A 7,798-nucleotide genomic window follows, 5' to 3' on the forward strand; every position below is an offset into this window, starting at 1 on the left:
TATTTACAGTTTTGTAAATAAATTGTTTAATGAAAATTATTAAAACAATGTAACTCCAAAACCTTCCATGTATTATTATGGTTTTATTTACGTCTGTTTTACTCGTTTTAGTTTTATCCTATTATTTTTATTCAGCAACATAAAATTCACTATATTTCTACGTTAACATAAACTCCAGCTCCCCTTAAAGAAGCACACTGGGAGGAGCAGCGTGATGCTGGGTTAACTGGTAATTCTGCAGCTAATTTTAGCATCCTTCTGGTTTCTCCTGCGGCAGCTGGGAGAGCCTCCGACCCCCTGCGACCCAGCAGATTAAGATCCTGTGAAAAATGATTGAATTTCTGTGAGTAGGTGTGTAATACTCTGGTCCTCTAGGAGAAAGTGGATTGATGAATTCCTCTCACTAAAGAGACAACAATGAAAACCTCAGATGGTTGAACTGCTGGAATCCTTCTTTTAAATGAAAATCCAGCTCCATTTGTTTGAGATTCTGACAGATTGTGATCATTTTGGGTAAAAATGTATGACAATATCTTCACACTAGAGAGAATAATTTAATGGGATAAATGAGTATGAAGAAATGTCTTATGCCGCTGGTGTTCTAAAAAAAAAAACAAAGCTGGAGTTTTGTGTCAAATTATTAGATTTTTAATTCTTATTCAGAGCCGTTTGTCTTTAATTTTGTGGTATTTAAAAAAATGTCTGTGGCAAATGACTTTTCTTGCTTTTAAATTAAGGATGCAGGTTGTGTCAGTGTGGGTAGAACAATGCTGTGAAGTGAAAAATTGCATTTTGAGTTTATGGAGCATGTGTGTGAAAAACGTTTTCCATAACCTGTTCTTTCACAGAGGTTCATTGCTGCACAGCTCTTCACTCTGCCTTGTAGCTGTAGATATGACTGTATACCCACGCTGCCACTTTTACTGACATAAAGCTGTTGCCTCAGGCTCTTTCTCCTTCATGGTATCTAGCTCTCTTTATTAGCTCGCCGTTCCTGGATGATATGGACACTGCGACACACTACAAAAAGTTAGTACAGAGAAAAAGCCAGACAAAAAACAAATCACCTATAATTTAAGTTCATACACTATTGACATTTAGAAATAGTGATTATTGCAGAGCTGTGCACACATAAAGCTGTGCTGTGCAGCAGCGAATGAAAAACAGTTTTTGATAGGAAGTGCAGATTGTGGTGTAATCACTAATCAATTGATTGAAGTGGGAGCTGATGGTAACATCTCCACCGTTGGGAAGCCTGGCCATCAGGAGCTTCCTGTGTGAGAATAATTTTACCATCAGTATATTCGTGGTTGAAGTGATTGATGACACACAGCTTAATAAAGATAATTTTTTTTTCTAAGTGGTTATTTGTTAACGGTTTGAACTTCCTGAATAATATTTTTTGAGTTATAGTTACAGCTTTTAGGTTTTGAAGATGATTTTTTTGAAAAAAGAATCTGTTTACACTATTTTAGCCTCATGGCTTTTTTCTTGTTTTTTTTTAATCAGATTTATTCTTGTACTTGGCTGCGATATAGTTTTGCCTTTTGCTGATTGCGCTTTAGAAGAGAAATGCTATTAATTTCATTGTACTGTTTTCCTGCTCATTCAGTCATTGAGTCCAGATGCAATGCGCCGTGTTTGGGAGGCCGTACATGCACATGCTGTCGCTCATTCTGTGATGTTTCTCATAGAAACTGAATCAGTTGTGATGGTGGGAATGTTGGCAGACTGTCAGTAAAATTGCTCTGCGCTCGGCTGTTTGACAGCGACCGTACGCTTTAATGCAGTTCATCAGAGGTTCTGCAGCGGGCTTCTTACCGGGACAAAAAAGACATTTCCATATCAGTCCTGTGCTTCCCTTGAGACACACTGTCATGGTTTTATGTGGTATTGATTTCAAAACCTTGTTCCTTTACTACAAAGCCATGGATGGCTTTGACCCTTCATTCAACCAAGAGTTTTTAACCTGAGAAATGTCCTTCCAGCTGCTCAGACCTGCAGATAAAACCTAATAAAAATAATAATAACGTAACGTTAATCACAGAGTCAGATTTACTGTTAATGGCTCCACATACTGGAATTATGTGCCCTTTGGAAACGAGACGCTCAAGAACTAAATGCATTCAAATTCTCTTTTAAATATGACTCTAAAAGAAAAGTGATTTATTTTTAGAGTCATATATATATATATATATATTCTGGCTAGTTATTTTATTGTATTGCGATGAGAAAAGATGAGCTGAGCATTAATACAATGAAATTTAGCAAAATTGCAATGTAAACACTTTTTCACATCGAATAAAACAGCTTATTGTGTGGACGAACTTATTCATGTGTGATTTTAATCGTGTTTCACATTTAATAGAAAAATACAATTGGAATATGGTGTTTTTTTTAGTTTTTTTTTAGCATAGACAAAGTTTTGCACATCTTGGTAAGGAAAATGTAGCTTATCTAACTATCAGGCAAACAAGGTTACAGACAAAAACAAAGTTCCTAAGATAATAACACCAGTGTTACTAACACATGTGCATTTGACAGAATTAGGGCAGAAATAAAAGATTTTATTTTAAATATATTAGGGAAAGAAAGTTCCTGAGATGCATGATAAGACCTGACTGGAACCAAAGGAAATATTCTGTTGAAAATGTAACCATGTTAAGAGTTAAAAAGGACACAACTTCCAGAAAATTACTTTTGATATGTATTCATAAGCTTTGATGCTTTAGTGAAAAAGTTTTCAACATTTTATAATAACCTTTTGACAATTTTGGACAATTTCTAGGACACACTCAGTGGAATAACACAAAACAGTTCAATCTAATCCCACACATTTATACAAACCCATTTTTGATGGTTCCATGTTTATTATGTGTGATTAATAGAACAGAAAAAATGCTTTACAGATTTTAGATATGAGCAAGTTCATACGAAAGCCATTTTCTTGTAGCAGTTTCCCTGACTTATGCAGATGAACACACAAACCTGAATGTTCTCTTGTATTTGTCATTTTGAAAAGCAGCTGAGAGAAATGGGCGTTTATGTCACGTCACATTTCTACTCCAGGGACACTAAAAACCAAATTCGCTTGAGATCCAAGACTGACTGATCACCTTAAATTGTAAATAGCAAAAATACATCATGCATATTTTTCAGGGATTGTAAGCAGTGAGTCCTGAGGTTTGGTTGAAAGCACCAACCTCATGTGGGATTCTGCCCACATCAGCCGATGAAACCCAGTTATTTTCTGCCCTGACTTGTTTCTGTTCAGGTGGAGCCATGTGGCAACAACAAACGGACACCCTGGTGTCCAGTGAGAAATGCCCCCCTGTGAGCCCCACGGACCTGCAGCTCCACAAGAAAGACTGTTTGATGTCACTGGTGGTGAAGGAGACATGAAAAAGCTTCTGGGAAAACTATTCTGTGAGAAAGTCACTGAGACAAAGAAGTAAGTTTGACACAAATGTTCTCTGAAATTCAGCAGTTCAATAGTCAGGAATGTTTGGAGAACTCAGAGATTTTTTTACTTGTTTTATTATAATATTAAAGGCAAAAACTACTAAAATAATTGAGATATTGCTTTTTATGTAGAAGTGTTTTTATTCAATCACTATAGAAATACCATCCAACTTGGACAAATATTTCGGTTATAAAAGTTAAGTGTTTCCAACCTTGGTATTTTCAATGTGTTTATTCTCTTGTCTTTAGAGTTCAGAAATGAGAGAAGTGGAAAAAATAACAGATTTGATTTACAAAGGCTGCTTGTCAAATCTTTTTCATTTAAATTCGCATTTTGTGACAAAACATGCTGTATTTTATTTTAGACTCTAAAACGGCTGTAAAATTGTGACGAGTTTTGACCTTGAATCCCTTTGTTTGGATTTGTATGAAACCAGAATTAAATTTTTATGTTAGTCATACAGAAATATGAGCCAATTAGAGATTCATAGACCAACATGGACAGGAGAGGTGAGATGATCACTGTCTGATTACTTTGCCAATTGCTGCTGCTGCTAGTCTGGAGGAGTTGTGCAAATTTGCATTTAACTGAATAAAGTAACTTTATTCTCTCTATAAGCAGCTTTAGGACAGGCTCCAGGCCCTGGAGAGTAAAACAAGGTAGACATATGTACTATCTGGAAAACAGTTTTAATTTTGCTAATATATAAAAATATACATGGAAACAAGACAAACGGTCTTCTGCTTTTTCTGCTTGTTTTTTCTTTTGCGTTTCCATTAAATCATGTTCTAATCTGTTCATGCGGCTTAAACACTGAAAGTTTTTCTTACAATGGCCACTGTACTTTCTGCTGTATGATTTTCGTAAAGTTTTTCCATCTATGTCAATATCTCGTTTGTGAGATATCTGAAGTTTTATATCTTTTTCTTTTGGATAGAAATGCACCACAAACCTTTGTGGAAAATGCACAGAGCAGGTCAAACATGAGCTTTTCAAACAGAAACTTTCTGTAAAAAGGAAAGAAAGAAAAAATACATCCAAACTCTTTCTGAGTTGTTTTCACGGGTATTAAAGTTATCTGACAGTTTTGATTGTGTGTGTTATAAAGGGATGTTTTCTTGTGCCGTTCAATGTTACATAAACAGGCATAAACGTGCAACATTTTTTTCCATCAAAGAGTTAAGAATGTATAAACACGTTTTCACTGAGGCTCTTTAAATGTGTATATATTTGCAATTTTTATTTGACATTTGTGACACATGTATACAATATAGACCAGGGTGTATTTGCTCATTCATAGCGAGGGAACGCAGTACTTTTCTGAGGTAATGCAAAAGAAAAAATTTCCCCACATCCTCTAGGGGGCGCCATAATTTATTAGTGCAGCAGTTTTAAAGAAAACTTTACATTATTCATTGCCTCGATGATGCCTTGCATTGATTTCAGCATCTCGCTGATTCTGTAACTTGTACATTAGTTTGACCTCTAATACCCGTGAGACTCATTGACCTTTGCCCTTGCAGCCATTGCAACCCTCAGATGGGGCCATGCTAATGATTACCAGGTCATATTTTATGACAAAAAAGATGGAGCCATTTAAAGCTTCCATGTGACTGAAGTCACCTCTAACTGAACTCGGCTTCATGTCCTTTCATATAAATCCTCATAGCAGCGTTTACTGTGAAAGTGGAGCATAAGTACATTTGAGATGTTGTGTCATCAGAAAACGTACGTACTAATTCATCTAAACCTTGTTTGTAAGCAAGGTGAGACAGCGTTCAGCGACCTTGAGTCGTGTTTTTCTTTACGATTTACTTCCACCTCTCCAGCTTTGTCATAGTTCTCGTCTACTTAAGCTTTTATTCGTTCCCAAAACCCTCGAAAAGACATTTTCGTACATGACAGGTCATTAATCATACAACTGTTCTTTGTTTTATGTTTATCAAAGCCGCCTCTCTGCAGTCGTTGGACTAATTAGCTTCAGGATGATGTAAAACAGAGTAAAAGCCTGTTCTATAAATACCAAGCTGCTGGTTGTTCTGCAGAGTGTGGAAGAAACTACATCCCTTAGGTTCTGTCTTCGTTCTTTATGTTTTATGAACCGTTTGCAATTCATAAAAGCTGTATAACCAATTAAAGCTGCATTAAAAACATTACGCTCTGTGTGAATATAACACCAATGCAGTGTATCCTGTGCAAATCTTACCAGCTACTTGCCTAGTGAATTATAGATGCTTGAGATGAACTCCGTTCTCTGGATTTGCAGTTTTTTGTACACTATAAGGAACACTGAGGCTGCTACATGATCCATATGATTATGAGCCAGTCTGTGAAAATATACATCATTCCATCAAAGAGAGTAAACCTGGACTCATCAGATCACATGACCTTCTTCCATCGCGCCAGAGTTCAAACTTCATGATCGCTTACAAATTGAATCATTTTTCTGCAGTTTGTCTCGGCTGTTCAGTCCCAATCCTTTACGTTCTCTTTGCACTGAGTGATTAAATCCTTACTTTCACTATTAAACAAACCTCAGTTCTACTGCTTTCTTCGATTTTATGTCACTAAATGTTTCACTGGTCGTGGTCATTCAGGGCTTCTAACCGCTTTTCGTCCAGGAAGACGATAGTTTCTCACTTTCCTTCCAGTTTGTCATAATGTGTTGGACAGTTCTCAGATTTTATGTTTCTGCATCTCCAGATGTTTTCTCAGCTTGATTCATGTCAGTGATCGGACCGTTTTTAAGCAGACTAACATCTTTTCCACGGCCACAAAACAACCGTTTAAGGAATGGCAAGCAACTCATTGCATTAAATAGGGTTAAATATTTTATCAGCTGGTTAAATCAAGATGCGGATGTTTTGTACAGGCAGTACATTTTACATCAATTAAACCTTCAATTGTTGAAGGAGAGTTAGATATTATTATTAACCTTTATTTTGAAGGTAATTTTAGCAGCAGTTTTCTCACAACAAAAGAAAAGGTTTTGCACTATTTTCTTCTTAAAAACCAGGATGATGAATGATGATGTGTAATAAGATAGACACAAATTGTTTTTCTTGATTAAAAAGACGTCTTAATGGAAACACGTCAAACGCTCACATGATAGATAAGCTTTTTTTTGCTGCCAACATGCATTTGAATGTCATTTCTTTCTCCACGTCTCCAGACGGCGTGTTGCATTGCCAACACAGGTTGACGTGACAGAACAATTACAACTTGCCCGACAGCAATGCATTCTTCAAAACCTCTCTGAGACGTGCGGCCCGTGTTAAGCAGCAACCTCTACTTCCTGTTTGTCACAGCTGTATGTAACGTCAACATATGATGAAATTAGATCTGCATTGATTTTAGATAAATCTATGCAAATCTCGGAAATCTAGCCTAGTTGATTTACTCTAAACCAGTAGATGGAAATATATCTTAACATTTTCATGTTTTGTTCTTCACCACATTCCTAATGTTGGGCTAAATGTTGACACATGTGAATATCTGAAAATAATGAAATATCAGATTGGTGGCAGAAACTGTGGCCCAGAAATTTGGAATCAAATTTAAAAATTTAGGCAGTTTAAGTACATATTTTAATGTAGCCAAATTTCATATTTGTATTAAGCAATAATGACATTAATATAAACTTATATTCTTGTCCTGTCGGTGCTTAGCCTGCTGACCTTCATGCAGAAATAATTCAGAAACTCTGGATACGGAGCAGAGTGGTTTATTTACAGTTTGAAAATGTGCAACAATAGACCATAAATGACCAGAAGAGCTCAGAAGGAATGTGTAGAGGGTGAAAATATTCCCACCTGTATGGTGACTTGTACTGCACAAAAGGAGGATAAATGGCTTGTTTTAGAAGCAGGTGCGTTATTGTGCTGTCAGTTCCCCTGGACAAAGACAATGTGATGCTGTGCTCTCCTTCAGAGGCGTTCTTGGAGTCGGGGAGAAGGGCACATACCTTCAGTCAAACCCAGGCTAGACGACACTGGTTGCTTGGAGACAGAAGAAAGGAGCAAGTCTTTATGGCTACAGCTTTATTGCACCATCTCTGTTTTTTTTTCTTTCTTTTTTTTACGGCTTTCTATTTGCAATTTATTTACCATTTGAAGAGGAGAAAGAGTGAGCAGGAATTATCAGAGTCTTTATATTGTCAACTCATAGTGATTGGTGAACAAACAAGCATTTTGGATTCTGCATTATGATTATTCTTATTTAGCGTCCAGATGTGGTCTGTTGCTGTTCATATTTCTCCATATTCAGTCCTAAACCTTATATGAGCCCCTGTAGGTAATCTCTGCAGGTCTGTTGACAGCTGGTGATAAATCTTTA

This window comes from Poecilia formosa, unplaced genomic scaffold (genome assembly GCF_000485575.1).
Source record: "Poecilia formosa unplaced genomic scaffold, Poecilia_formosa-5.1.2 Scaffold200, whole genome shotgun sequence".
Taxonomy (NCBI): Eukaryota; Metazoa; Chordata; class Actinopteri; order Cyprinodontiformes; family Poeciliidae; genus Poecilia; species Poecilia formosa.